Source organism: Pristiophorus japonicus, chromosome 15 (genome assembly GCF_044704955.1).
Source record: "Pristiophorus japonicus isolate sPriJap1 chromosome 15, sPriJap1.hap1, whole genome shotgun sequence".
NCBI lineage: Eukaryota > Metazoa > Chordata > Chondrichthyes > Pristiophoridae > Pristiophorus > Pristiophorus japonicus.
In genome coordinates this window covers 15,984,779-16,000,575 of record NC_091991.1, presented here as the reverse complement: position 1 = coordinate 16,000,575, position 15,797 = coordinate 15,984,779, and the positions used below count along the sequence as shown (strand labels likewise).

The 15,797-nt window shown below is 45.1% G+C and overlaps 1 protein-coding gene across 6 annotated transcripts in view; it reads left to right on the top strand.

The window, feature by feature from the left end:
- ppfia2 (PTPRF interacting protein alpha 2) overlaps positions 1-15,797 on the top strand; it is a 639,866-nt gene that overhangs the window by 326,885 nt on the left and 297,184 nt on the right. The window lies entirely within an intron of this gene.

Genomic DNA, 15,797 nt, shown 5'->3' with positions numbered 1-15,797 from the left:
GCAACTTATCATACCACTACGAGTAGAATCCAATGGGGGTTGATGATAGGAAGCTATATTTGTTTGTAATACATCCCTATGGACCTAAATTGTGAAACCTCTAATGACCATTTGTGCATTAGGTTATTCTGACAAGGGTTTATCTATCAGCATTTAAAAAGACAATCCGCTCATAATTTCATGGAGCATTTAATATTTCAACGATTTTCCGTTGCGTATTTAACGACAATAATACAGTTTCTTTTTCGAAATAAAGGGGTCATTTCACAATCGTGCTCTCCTATTGGGGAAGCCACAATTGAACACAGTGTGGGTCAGATATTAAATTACTGCATTGAACGAAATTGTATTTTATTAATTCATGGAATATGGCCATCCCTGACATAGCCAGCAATTATTTCCCATCCCTAATTGCCCTTGAGAAGGTGGTGGTGAGCTGTCTCCTTGAACTGCTGCAGTCCACTTAGTGAAGCTACTCCCATAGTGGTGTTGGGGAGAGAGTTCCTCAATTTTGACCCAGCGACGATGAAAGAATGGCGATATATTTACAAGTCGGAAGGATGTGTGATTTGGAGGGGAACTTGGAGGTGGTGGTGTTCCCATGCACCTGCTGCCCTTGTCTTTCTAGGTGGTAGAGATTGCCGATTTACGAGATGCTGTTGAAAAAGCCTTGGCAAGTTGGTGCAATGTAACTTATAGATACACACTGCAGTCACGTTGTGCCAGTGGTGAAGGGAGTGAATGTTTAAGGTGGTGGATGGGATGCTGATCAAGTAGGCTGCTTTGTCCTGGATGGTATCAAGCTTCCTGAGTGTTGTTGGATCTGTACCCATCCAGGCAAGTGGAGAGTATACCATCAGACTCCTGATTTGTGCCTTGTAGGTTGTGGAAAGGCAGAATACCCAGCCTCTGACCTGCTCTTGTAGTCACAGTATTTATGTTGCTGGTCCAATTAAATTCTGGTCAATGGTGGCCCCATCCCCCAGGATGTTGATGGTGGGCAATTGAATGTCAAGGGGAGGTGGTTAGACTCTTTCTTGTTGTAGATGATCATTGCCTGGCACTTATGTGGAGCGAATGTTACTTGTCATTTATCAGCCCAAGCCTGGATGTTCTCCAGGTCTTGCTGCATGTGGGCTTGGACTGCTTCATTATCTGAGGAATTGAATAGAACCATGGGTCACAGTCTCAGAATAAGGGGTCGGCCATTTAGGACTGAGATGAAGGAAATATCTTCACTCAGAGGGTGATAAATCTTTGGAATTGTCTACCCCAAAAGGCTGTGGAGGCTCAGTTGTTGAGTATATTCAAGACAGAGATCGATAGATTTTTGGATATTAAGGGAATCAAGGGATATGGGGATAGTGCAGGAAAATGGAGTTCAGGTTGAAGGTCAACCATGATCATTTTGAATGGCGGAGCAGGCTTGAGGGACCGAATGTCCTGCTCCTGTTCCTATTTCTTATGTTATTATGTGCAATCATCCGCAAACATGCTGTTTAGCTTCACCAGATTGGCACCTCATTTTTAGGTATGCCTGGTACAGCTTCTGTCATGCTCTTCTACACTCCTCATTGAACCAGGGTTGGTCGCTTGGCTTGATGGTAAAGATAGAGTGAGGGTTATGCTGAGCCACGAGGTTACAGATTGTGGTGAAGTGCAATTCTGCTGCTGCTGATGGCTCACAGCGCCTCATGGAAGCCCAGTTTTGAGCTGCTAGATCTGTCCTGAATCTATTTAGCACGGTGGTAGTGCCACACAACATGATGGAGGGTGTCCTCAGTGTGAAGAAGGGACATTGAAGACCCTCACCCAGAGTACATTCCATGCCTTCGCTACGCTCTGCTTCTTCCAAGTGGTGTTCAACTTGATTCATCAGCTGAGGGAGGGCGGTAGGTGGCAATCCTTGCCCATGTTTGACCTAATGCCATGGGACTTCTTGGGGTCCAGAGTCACTACTGACAGTATATCACTGCCACCACCTCTGGTGGGTCTGTCGTCTGTCCTGTTCCACTGGCAGGATCGACCCAGGAATGGTGATGGAGAAGTTTGGGACGTTGGCTGAAAGGTCTGATTCTGTGAGCACAACCATATCAGATTAGACAGCCTTTTCAGTTTTGGCACAAGTCCCCAGATGTTAGTGAAGGTCGACTGGGCTGGGCATGCCTTTGTCGTGTTCAAATCCGCTGCCTAGGTCGATGCCGGGTGTTCCGTCCGGTTTTATTCTTTTCGTAGCGGTTTGATACAACTGGCTTGTTGGACCATTTCAGAAGGCAGTTAAGAGTTAATCACATTGCTCCGGGTTTGAAGACATATGTAGGCCAGACTGGGTAAGGACATCAGATTTCCTTCCCTAAAGGACATTAGTGAACCAGATGGGTTTTAATGACAATCTGGTAGTTTCATGGTCACCATTGCTGATACTAGGGGGTAGAAATTGCCCCTTGCCCAAAACGGGGCGCTGTCACCCCATTTCGGTAGTTTTTACTGCAACTGCGGTTCAGGTCGCCTCTTGAGTGACATTCATCTCTTAGTTGTTTTTTTCCCCTTGGCTCCGGAAATTGCTCTTAGTAGGGGCGGTGACAACACTTGAGGGGCGGAAGTTGGGGGCGGTGCGGAGTGAGCGTGCGATGACATCATCACAGCATCGCGTCACCACAGCTCTCCCCTTCACTTAAAGGGGAAAGCCTCTGCGATTTAAAAACTTCGGCCCACTGTGCCACCAGGGAGGGTTTCGGCCGGGCCAGCAGTCTGACACACAAGAGGGGGTGCCAGGCTGCCTATTGGCAGCCTGGCTGAACCCGGGGCATAATTGTCGGGCCAACATGGCAGTCGGCAAAAAAAAACAAACATGGCGACAGTGTCAATGATCCTTCCCTTCAAGGGAAGCCGCATCGCCATTGCAGAAGGCCACAACCTCATTGGACCCACAGGGAAAACCAGGTTTTGGCAATGCCGGGCAGGCAGAAAATTTTTGAAGGGGAATGTTGCCATCGGGGTGGTAGATCAGCGATGCGCATGGTGATGACATGCTTGCCACGGATCGGCAGCAGCGGAGCATTAAGGGGGGATCGAGGCATTGTCGGGGAAACTCGGGAGGACTATTGGGCTAGCAGCGGCCATTCCACGCAAAGTCAGCGGCCACTCCACTCCGCATCGTGGCCATCGATTTGCGGTGGTAACAGGCCTTAAGGAGAGAGGCCACGAGCTTTTTATTCCAGATTTATTTAATTAACTGAATTTAAATTCTCATGGTGGGATTTGAACTCATGTCTCTGGTTCATTAGTCCAGGCCTCTGGATTACTAGTACAGTAACATAACCACGATGTTACAGTATCCACCGTTATGTCATGATTTTTAGTTCATTTTAAGTTTATAGGGCTTGTTTTCCAAATGCAACGTTTCAGCATAGCACCTTGCCCATTAGTTGTGGATGTGGGTTATTCTTTCATTTTAATAGACGGAAAATCATGAAGAGCCGCCAAAATTTATCTTGTGTGCTCCTGGTGGGAAAGACTCCACATCTGGAGCGTATATTCACAAAATTGACTTCAATATTTATTTGAAATAATTCAGTAACACTAGTAGCAAAGACATTTATGAAATTGACAAGCTGCTTGCACTATTGTCTTAAAGATCAGAAATATTTGAACTTTTTAACTCAATGGAAGAAAAATGCCACAAAACAATGGGGCCGTTGAGTAGGCACATTAACCGATCTTTAAGATTTTTCTCCATCCCAATCCATGTGGCGGATCTTGCGCCGTTATTCACCTCTTCGTTTTGTATTTTCGATCGGGGCGGTGTTAAGGGGCGGAAGTGCCCTTGGATCGGGTTGGTCGCCCCAACGAGTCATCAGTGATGCGTTGCTGACATCAGCGCGACGCGGACATGCATTGATTGTACCTTTGGAGGATTTCGAGATGTACAGGAACAGAAAAGGCTTCCACTCTGTGAATGTGCAACTCATGTATAACGACATGCATCTCACCATGTCAGTTGATGGAAGATACCCTGGGAGTACCCATGATGCGTTCATCCTACGTGAGAGCGCTATTTTTGCCATGTTTCAGCAGCAGCCAGCAGGCAGAGCTGGCTACCGGGAGACAAAAGGTACGGCCTTGCCACCTGGCTCATGACGTCCCGACACGTAACCTGGATGGAAGCTGACCGGGAATACAACATATCGCACATTGCGATGTGCAGCATAACAGAGAGGACCATTGACACCCTGAAACAGTGTTTCCGATGTCGGGATCATTCCGGAGGCTACTTGCAATACTCCCCTGAGATTGTCGGTCAGTTGTGTGCTGCATGCTGCATAACTTAACCATCATGAGGCAGCAGCAGCTGTTGGTACAAGACCCACCTGAGGTGAGAGTGGCTGATGATGAGGAGGAAGGTGCAGATGACGAGGAGGAGGAGGAGGAGAAGGAGGACAAGGACGAGAAAGACATGTGACTACCTGAATCCGGAGTATGACGGTGGAGCAGGCCGTCATGCTCCTTCAACGATTGCTCAAGCCTTGCGACAGCAGCTCATCCGTGAACACTTTACTGCCTGAAGGCTTAGCGACAACTATTCCAAATGGACCATGTTTACTGTTTGGACCTGTTCCGTAATGTTGTGTTGTATTAATGGAACATAATGGAAATTATTCTTCTTTACTTCAAAAAGTTATGTTAATAATGGAACAAATAATGGAAATGATTCAGTTATAATTTAAAATATATTTTATTCAAAAGTTTAACAAACATTTGTGTGTATTTAACTTAACTTTAATAAAAATAGTCTTGTATCAAATTTCAGTTAAGATCACTTACAAACTTTAAGATCACTTACAAACTTGTAAATGTATATAACTTACAAAAAACTTTTAATTTGAGAACACTTATAACAGTAACAACAATAGTAATAATAACAACAACATCAGCGGCAAAGAAAGGCTGCACCCATCTCTCCTCCACCTTATTCTAAGACCACCCGCCGCTCTTGGTCTTGTTGACACCACCCCTGCCCGCAGGCGGTGGCGCAGCTTCTCTTGGTTGATACCAAGCTTATTACCAGGGCAGCCGGTAATGTGGCTTGGGCCTCTTCAGAGGCTGGTCTGTGGAGTGGAGTGGGAGTGGCAGTTGATTCTGTCAATGGGCACGTTCCCTTATTGCAGCAGCTAACTTCGACATTCCCACACTGTCTCAACTACCTGCAACATTCCCTCCCTCATGTGCACCGACAGTGTATCAGCTACCTGCGACATTCCCTCCCTCATGTTCCCAGACAGTGTTCCCATTTCGCGTGAGAGTGTTGTTACTTCTCCCAACAGTCCCGATACCTCATCACCCACCCCACTGACGATGTCCAGGAGTGGTCGCGTAAGGTCAATGCTCTCCACACTCATTGCCATCATCTGAATTACATCTGTTAGATCCTGCACCTCAGGAGAGCGCTGTCGAGCTCTCCTTCCCCTCCTCACCCTGGGTGTGGCTCGCTGCATCCCACTGGACCCACAACCTCGGACCATGGGGCTCTGGGTGTGCCTCGCTGCACCCCACTGGAATCCTCGGCCTCGGATTGTGGGAAACCATGGAATGTCCCAGCAACACTCGTACCACTCAGGAAAGGGGCTGACACCTCAATGGACGGCACCTGCACCGCTTCCAAAATGGGTATAACAGTGGGGGCTTCATCTACACCTCCCGCTCACCTCCATGCTCTTGGTCTGGAAGGTAGGATTGGACAATGTTCTCCTCTTCAGGCTCGTCCGTGTCTGAATCTTCTTCTGCATCGTCAGGGTTGGCCTCAAGTTCTGCAAAATATAACAGAACAGACAAATGGTTAGCAGCAGAGGAGGGGGCAGGGTTGGTGGCATGAGTAGGCTCACACAGCGCAGTGAGCAGGCTGATTTGAAGGACCACGATGAATGATAGCACACTGCATCACCCGAAGCGTAGCTGATGGAGACATCCCCATGAACCGAAGCATGGCTAGCCTGCGCAGTACTTAACATTTAGCAAAGCCAGACTGTGGAATTTGCAGGACTTACCCTCTCCCTCGAGTGTGGACCCAGCTTGTGCAGTGGTGGTTGCTTTACTCCCAGCATGACCCATCAAAGCAGCAACCCTCTCTTCCAAGGGTGTCGGTGGGTGCAGATTTGATGGGCCTCCTCCTGCTCGAGTTCTTTCCCGTTTGTTGTGTGCCACCTTCCTCTGCAAACATGAAAACATAACCTTTTAGGGAGGGTGTATTTCTGCTGGGTTATCATCATCATAGGCAGTCCCTCGAAATTGAGCAAGACTTGCTTCCACTCTAAAAGTGAGTTCTTAGGTGACTGAACAGTACAATACTGGAATTACAGTCTCTGTCACAGGTGGGACAGACAGTCGTTGAAGGAAAATGGGACATATGAATAAATGAAAATATTACTTACACTTACTACTTGACCAAGGTCCTGCTACTTCGGGGTGGTCACCATTGCACAGTAATCTTCTGCAAGTTGGTTCTAGCGTTTCTTCATTTCTTTTGGTGAAACTTTTATGTGACCTCTGCTGGTGTCCAGCTCATGCCATCTAGCCTCAATTACAGTAACCAGTGGCTCCATTTCATCCTGTAAGAAATTCTTGGTCCTTGAGCCGCATTGCAACTTGTATTGCAGCTCCGATTTTTCCAATGAGAATTAAAATTTTCACACTCAACTGGTTCTTTAAAAATGAACAAATGCAGACCGGGAGCTGTAATAGGCATGCGTGCCCATAGCAATCACGTCAAAAACTTTTTTTTCGCGCATGCGCAGAAGGGGGTCATAATTTTTTTGCCGATGCACCCCCCGAAGCTACAGGACAGGCTGCGTGGCGCCAATTTAAAGAAATAGAATGGGGAAACTTGATACTTATTTTTTTGGAGTAGTTGGGACCAGAAAAAAATGGGCATAACTCTGGCAATACGCCAAAAAACGGCATTGGGCAAAATTGAGCCCAATGACTTGAATTAGGTTTTGCTTGAGGTTTAATTTATTTTAAGAAAGCAACCAATTTGTTTCTACATGCAACAAATGTTTGCTTCTAGGTTGAAATATTTTCCATTCTAATAATCAGTAAAAACAAGTTACTTTTAGCAGAGAGCCTGGAAGTTTATGTGAGTGATGCTATTGTAGGAATGCTTGAGAACTTTAATGTGTTTGTATCAAATTCCTTCCCCCACTATTTTAGTGGAGGTGTTAAATTAGTTAATGCATCCAATAAATTGTAGGTGAGAGGGATTTGATATGAACGAGTTAATGTTCTGTTGATAACTACACTGACAGTAATTTCCAGGCTTATATGTTAATATGCACAATCGTTTTACTACACATGGGTGAGCAAGTGTGAAATGCAGGGCGGCGCCTGGCAATAGCAGGCTGCCTGATGATAGAAATCACGGGCCCAAGTTTCCACATGATTTGCGCCTGATTTTTAGGAGCAACTGGTGGAGAACGGACTATCTTAGAAATCGCAATTCTCCACATTTTTTTTCTGCAGTTCTAGTCAGTTAGAACAATTTCACTTTGGAACAGAATTTTTTCTTCAAAAGGGGGCATGTCCGGCCACTGATGCCTGATTTCAAAGTTTCCACAGTGAAAACGTACTCCAAACTAACTTAGAATGGAGCAAGTGAAGATTTTTGTAGAACTGAAAAAACCTTGTCTACACGTTAAAAAATCAGGCGCAGGTTACAATTTAGGCGTCCAGAACGAGGTGGGGGGGGAAGGGAAGTCATTAAATTCTATAATAAATCCTTATTTATACTTATACAAATATTATACAAATAAATTCAACCTGAATAAACATTTATAAGCAAAGAAAAGATTAAATAAACCATCTTCCTACCTGTGTGAAAGTGCTTCAGCCAGGGAGAATGCTGCAGGAAGCCTCACAAGTTGAGGCAGCCGTTCCTGCGGGGGGGGGGGGCGGGAGGAGGAAGCCGTTCATTCCCGCGGGGGGGGGAGGAGGAAGCCGTTCGTTCCCGACGGCAGGGGGGGAGGCCGTCGGGAAACGGCTGCCTCAACTTTCTGAGGCTTCCTGCAGCCTTCTCACTGCTGCAAGAAGCCTCAGTGCTGATGGCAATGTGCTTTTATTAAAAAATGTTCAAAAATTAAACAGCTACAAAGAACTACAAAAATGGCCGAGTGCCAATGTTTCTTTCACACTGCGCGTGCGCGAACGCTCCAATGCGCACGCGCAGGGTTGCCGGCAGGGAAAAAAATCTAATTTAAATGGTACCCGCCCCCTCCCACTTACAAATTCGGCTTGAATGGTAGGCTCCGCCCCCGTGGGCGCCGCGCCAAGCAGACATGGAGCTGCAGGGCACTCCAGAATCGCGCTATTTTTTTCCGGCGCCGTTTTCGGTGCGAAAAACGGGCGCCCAGCTCGGAGGGGCGCCCGTTTTTTATCGTGTGGAAACTTGGGGCCCACAAGTGTTCAGATTACACCACTGAGTATGTTTTGTACAGTGCATCCTGTCCTGCAGTAAATCTGTGATGACTCAGTTCACAGATTTTGGATTGCTGCTGATACATTGAATGTATTGATTTATTTTGCATGTACTGTAGCAAATATGCTGTCTAGATTGTTTTCTTGCAATATATGACATTGTTTCAGCACATTGCAAATTATTTCATGATCTCTTTACAGATTTTGCTCATAACGGAGGATTTTGAAATGACTAATTACAAGGTTGTTTGGCTTGCAGGCAAATTATTCTAATATGAATAATACCAGTTAGTTAGGTATGGTAATGCATTTAAATCAGTTGATAGTTAAATATAATATTTGCTATCTATCGTGCTAAATAGCAATGAAATATAATTTTGTAAATATTTACTATGCTACTTATGAGGGCATATATTTTATGTTTCAGGACTCAAATATGTTTGTTAGCCCTAAAGCTTGCACATTCAGTTGTGCTCACAGTGACGCATGACTTAACTGCACATAATATAACAGTAGCTGTTTAACTACAAAAAAGTATCTTTACAGCTTTCTAAATGATTGTGTCACTTACATTTTATACCAGCTGCAAAAATTAGTTTCCAATGGATAGTACCAATTAAAAAAATACAAATGAATAGACCCATAAACCTTTCATAATTCACAATGCTGGTATGTTTGATGCAAAAGTGCACTGATTTAGATATTGAAAGTGCTTCAAGGATCCTTGCCATGCTTGAAGGAATACTTTCACAAATTTGCTGGATTGTGAGCCTTGGACATTAAACTGCTATGAAGATAATAAGATTTCAGTTAAAACATATTTTGGACTGCATATTTTATGGCAAACTAATTTGTCTTTAAAGTATTCCATTTATAATTTTGCATAATTTTCACCTCTCATAGGACTGCCATACTTTTACATAGGAAATAACAATGGTAGTACAAGCCAAGTGCAGACTTAAGACCCAGACATTCAAACATGCTCTTAACAGCAGCATGCAGGGATTGGGATGTATGCTGCACATGCCTGTTCACGTGGGCGCAGTGACCACATGAAATTGGTGCTGGCAGCTCATTATAATGGGTCAGGCATGCAACCAATACTATCTGCTCTGCTTATTGGCTACGTGCCTGTTTGGTGGGGGGCAGAGAGGGCGGGAAATCGGGTATCTCTGACCGCTTAAAAGCAGCCAGGTCACCGTAGCTCTCAACTTTTATGCCATGGGTGCCTTTCAAGCTGCAACAGTTGACATCAGCAATATCTTTAGTACAGTACACTGATGAATTAGGGAGGTCACCAACACGCTCTACAGCAAGAGAAACACCTGCATCTCCTTCTCTATTGATATAGCAAAGCAGGATGAGGGAACTCTAGGTTTCACATGCATGGCAGGCTTCCCAGGGTGCCAATGACTATACATAGTGCCTTGCATGCTCCCTATCAGCAGCCTGGTATCTTTATCAATTGAATAGGATTCCACTCCTGAGGAACTTCACTATATGCTCCTGAGTTGGTATCCAGATCTGTTGTCTTCTGCTGCACGTTCCATCATCATCATAGGTAGTCCCTCGAAATCGAGGAAGACTTGCTTCCACTCTAAAAATGAGTTCTTAGATGGCTGAACAGTCCAATATGGGAATTACAGTCTCTGTCACAGGTGGAACAGACAGTCGTTGAAGGAAAGGGTGGGTGGGACAGGGACTGGTTTGCCGCACGCTCCTTCCATTGCCTGCGCTTGGTTTCTGCATGCTCTCGGTAATAAGACTCAAGGTCTCAGCAATAAGACTCAGCACCCTCCCGGATGCACTTCCTCCACTTAGCACGTTCCACAACTTTGTCATCATGAGAGACCAGCCCTTACCACCAACTTGACAGTAGGGGCTGCAACAGTCTGGACCCGCTGGCTGAATGGCACCAGCAAAGGCACTGACCGAGTGCCCCTTTCAACAGTAGCCCCATAAGCCAAGATGGCAGCCATCTGAGCTTGCATGTTACACTGGGGATAACATTTGAAATAATTTTAAAGATATAAAAAATCAACTAAATTGTTTTTTGTGACATATTATAATGCCCTCACCAAATGAATGCCCACAAGCTCAGGTCAGATTTTGGAGGTGCCTGTATGACTGGGGCCTCTAAAGCCAAGCAAAATTGGGAGCAATTTCCACTGATGGAGTTTGAATATGCCATAGGACCCCTCTAAATATGCTCATGTTACTTTTATATTTGAGAAGGACAATGTTGCGAAGTGTTACAGTAACACTACCTTCCCATATTTTTCATTATTTTGGATGCATCTTGTACAAATGCGTAGCAGTTGCATATTTTTTAAATGTTTCACCTTAGACAAAAAAAATGTCTGAAGTGCATTTTCTTGCTCTCATCATTCTGCTCCCTCGTTTCCAATTCATTTAAAATGTCAGTTTAATGAAACCTGAATATTGCTGTGATTAAAAGCAGGGATGCTGATTTTGTATCAATCTGGTTAACGATGGCAGATTTTAAAAAGTGGTTATATTTTATCCTACTAGGAATATTAGCACATTTGTGAAACACAGCAAGTGTTTTAATGCTCCTCGTTTACATTTGTGTTTCAAGCCTTTTGTGGATAGTGTTGATTAATGTTTTAAAAAATAATCAAGTCAGGTGTCATTTCTGACATTAATAATTTTTGAAAGGATAGTGCAAACTAAGGTGCATAATTGCATAAAGCTACATAATTGCATTAGATAATATAGCATAGCTGTATGAATTATTAGAGAATTTTTGAAAAGACTAATAAATTCTGAAAATGCACATGTATCTTCATTGATCAAATGTAAATATTTTCATTAAAGAGGTAACGTATTATTTGCTAATGAAAATTATTCCACAGAACTAGACTATTTTGTACTTCACACAAGCAAATTAAGCTTGAAACATGACTAGTGTGATTTGGCACAAATGACTTGTTCTCCATGTAATCCAATTCCCACTGTTTAATTGGGGAGAACATGACAAGCATATCTCAGATATCAAGCCCTGATAATAATGGGGAGGCAGGAAGGGAGCTGGGTGGTGATTTAATGGATGGGAACCCTAGATGCTCCTGGATGGGTTGAAAACTGGAGGGGTGGATGAGTTTCGCAGAATGAAGAGATTGTGGCAGCTGCCAGTGTAACAGGCACAGATTCACATTATTCTTCTGCAGTGATCACACACCAGTTGAACATTGAAAGAGTAAATACTTTTTCTGTTCACAAAAGCTGCTGGCTTGTCTTCTTCTGGTTCCCTGATAGCTACATGAATGCAATCTAATATGCCTAGGACACAAGCAAAGGTGGCCACTGCTGCAAATCCCAGAACTCTCTCATTCTTGCTGTTGACATCCATTGGGAAGATAATGTACTATTTTGCTCTGGCAAAGAGGGCATCGGTGATCTGCTTGATGCAGTCGTGCACTGCAGAATGGGCAGTGAGTCTCCTGCAGCATCCTGGGAGGAGCCTGTGGCAATAAAGTTAAGAGCGATGGTGACTTTGATAGCCACTGGCAAATCATGGTCCCTGGTCCAACAGGCAGCAGGCTAGCAACAGCATCATAATGCACTCTTCCTCAGAAATATTCTAGGAAGTAACTCTTGGCCTCTCGATCTGTAGACTGGATAAGGCCTTCTACGGGTAACTCCTGCACTTGCTGTCTTCTAACAGGTCTCCTGGTAGTTGGGGCTACTGCTGCTGTTCCTCTTCCTTCAATTGTTTGTTCATTCACAGGAGTGAAGCAAAAACAGCATCCAAGCCAAGCACTGAGTGCTTAATGAGGGTAGGTAAAGGGGACCAAAATGAGCAAGAAGCAAACTGACTTGCTCTGAACTGACTTGTAAATTTACTGTTCACAATGCTACACAGATCCCAATGACTTGAGTTCCGACAGATGAGTGCCCCTTTAAATGCAGCTTCCAGTCATGTCAGTCATTTGTAAAATAAATCCCGTTAGGCTTTACTCAGTAGGTTTACCGTTGAGTGGGACTTCTAATCTGTCCAAGTAAATAATAATTGTTCAAATGGCATTTAAGGACGCTAATTTGAATTTATTAATGAGGCACCTATCTATGTCTGGTGGGTGCATTAGCGGCCTAAATCACATGCGGAGTTAAAATGGCGGTCTGCGGGTTTCCAGCGGGAATTGGGCAGTAAGTCAATTATTACAGTTTCAGTCACTCATTTGCCCAATTCCCGCAGGGTGAGCTAGGTTATAAATGAGGCCGGGATGTCAGACAATCAGTCTGACAACACTGAGACAGTTAATCAATATTTCATTAACTGTTTGTTTTTACAGGTGTCTGTTTCACACACAAAGGCCAGAATTTTACCGGTGCTGAGAGGGTGGGATCGGAGGTGGGTCAGCTGTCAAAATAGAAATGATTGACAGCAGGTCGCGAGCCCGCTATTAACCCACCTCCACGCTAGTCTCCCATGTGTTGAGTCTGTCAATGGTGAACAGACTCAACACCAAGCGGCAGGGGAGGCAATTTAGAGTATTAAGAGGTTGTTAAAAGCCAAAAAAACACTATTTTGCTCTGCATTTACCATTCACGAGGTTCACGGCACTTGGGAAACTCTTTTAGAGTCTACCTGCGAAAACATAAACATTAAACTGTGCCACCCGACCTGGGTGACACTCCAGACATTTACAAGGCCCATTTTTTTTTCCCCCCTTTTTTGTGTTTTTTTTTTGGGCACTAAAATCACAATTTTTCCCCAGTGCCCCCTATAAAAGGGAAGGGGACACTAAAAGCACCGGCAATTAAAACAAATTAACTTTAAAACGTAAAATCAAATTAAAATTTGGTTGCCGGGCGTGATGATGCACTCCAGTCCCTCCGGTGCCCACCTCTCGCGGAAGGCCGCGAGCGTACCGGTGGACACCGCGTGCTCCATCTCCAAGGACACCCTGGACCGGATGTAAGAGCGGAAGAGAGGCAGGCAGGCACTTGGGAATTACATCAAGTAAGTAGGTCAGGTGTTCCATCAGTATCCATTCTTCTGAATAGTTGACAGCTGCAAATGTGGTCACTTCTAATTTCAGAAGCTGGAACCTTCAGAATTTGGAAACACATTTGAGCTTTATGCAGTTTGGAAGTGTCTGGAGTAAACTCTCTATCCAGTGTCACCTCCTTGGAACAACCTCTCTCACCATTGACAGATCGCTTCTATTATCTAACCTCACCTGCCATCTATTCCATCAGCATCGATGCCCTTGATAAAATTTCACCTTGGTCCTCAGAATTCCACCTCGATCAGTACCAACACCAACATCACCAGGCACACCAGCAGCATCAACAACAACACGAACCTTCGCCACAATCAACTGATGCCGCACAGGACAGAAGATACCTGACCACACTGCTACCCGGGAGTCCAGGGATGGCCTCACCATGGCCAGATTTACTTCACTTGATGCTGTACACCCTGGCTGCTACATGATGCTCTAGGTTGGCATCGCCCCACACCAGCTCCATAAAGCATCCCTGCAATGCCCAAGCCATTCCTTTCACACTCATCAGCATTGCGGGGGGTACCGTTATATCTCACCATTCTCTGCAGCTCACTAAACCACTTCCAAAGGTACAAACAAATCTGTCCAAAAGGCAAAATGTTGAAAATAAAGATTTCAATGTTTGACAACACATTAACAGAAACTTTACATGAACATTGACGACAACACAAGTGCCTACACTTGTGTGTCATTAGTTAGTATGATTGGACTAGGATGAGGGTGAATATGAGGGGTAGCTAGTGAGCTGTGGAAGTGATAATGTACATACAGAGAGAGGGATGGGTTGAGGTGCAAGGTAAGTTGGTGTAATAAAGATATGCAGTAGTAGGATAGGGACAGCAGAGTGATGGGGATGTGATGAATGGCACAGCAGGATGAGGTTGGGTATAGCTTTGCAGTAATGTTTCGTGATCTACTGGGATCATTGAAAGGTTTGCGCCACTGCAGCCAGGTCGTCCTGGCGACATCCCTGCTTGTGCCCTCCTGTGCAATGTAAACATATCGAGGGAGTCATGGGATAGCTTGGGTGCAGCTTCTGACGGACCGCATTGCAGAATTAGAGCTGAAGGTGGATTCACTCTGGAGTATCCACGATGCTGAGAATGATGTGAATAGCACATTTAGTGAGTTGGTCTTACCGCATGTAAAGGGTCCACAGCCAGATAGGGAATGGAAGACCAACAGGAAGAGCAGTGCAAGGAAGATAGTGCAGGGATCCCATACGATCATCCCCCTGCAAAACAGATACACCGCTTTGAGTACTGTTGAGGGGGATGACTCATCAGGGGAGGGCAGCAGCAGCCAAGTTCATGGCACCGTGGGTGGCTCTGCTGCACAAGAGGGCAGGAAAAAGAGAGGGAGAGCGATAGTGATAGGGGATTCAATTATAAGGGGAATAGATAGGCGTTTCTGCGGCCGCAACCGAGACTCCAGGATGGTATGTTGCCTCCCTGGTGCAAGGGTCAAGGATGTCTCAGAGCGGGTGCAGAACATTCTGAAAAGGGAGGGTGAACAGCCAGTTGTCGTGGTGCACATTGGTACCAACGATATAAATAAAAAACGGGATGAGGTCCTACGAGACGAATTTAAGGAGCTAGGAGCTAAATTAAAAAGTAGGACCTCAAAAGTAGTAATCTCGGGTTTGCTATCAGTGCCACGGGCTAGTCAGAGTAGGAATCGCAGGATAGCTCAGAAGATTACGTGGCTTGAGTAGTGGTGCAGAAGGGAGGGATTCAAATTCCTGGGGCATTGGAACCGGTTCTGGGGGAGGTGGGACCAGTACAAACCGGACGGTCTTCACCTAGACAGGACTGGAACCAATGTCCTAGGAGGAGTGTTTGCTAGTGCTGTTGGGGAAGAGTTAAACTAATATGGCAGGGGGATGGGAACCAATGCAGGGAGACAGAGGGAAACAAAATTGAGACAGAAGCAAAAGACAGAAAGGAGATGAGTAAAAGTGGAGGGCAGAGAAACCCAAGGCAAAAATCAAAAAGGGCCACTTTGCAGCAAAATTCTAAAGGGTCTAAGTGCGTTAAAAAGGCAAGCCTGAAGACTCTGTGCCTCAATGCGAGGAGTATTCGAAATAAGGTGGACGAATTAACTGTGCAGATAGCAGTTAACGGATACGATGTGGTTGGCATCACGAAGACATGGCTCCAAGGTGACCAAGGCTGGGAACTCAACATCCAAGGGTATTCAACATTTAGGAAGGATAGACAGAAAGGAAAAGGATGCGGGGTGGCGTTGCTGGTTAAAGAGGAAATTAAGGCAATTGTAAGGAAAGACATTAGCTTG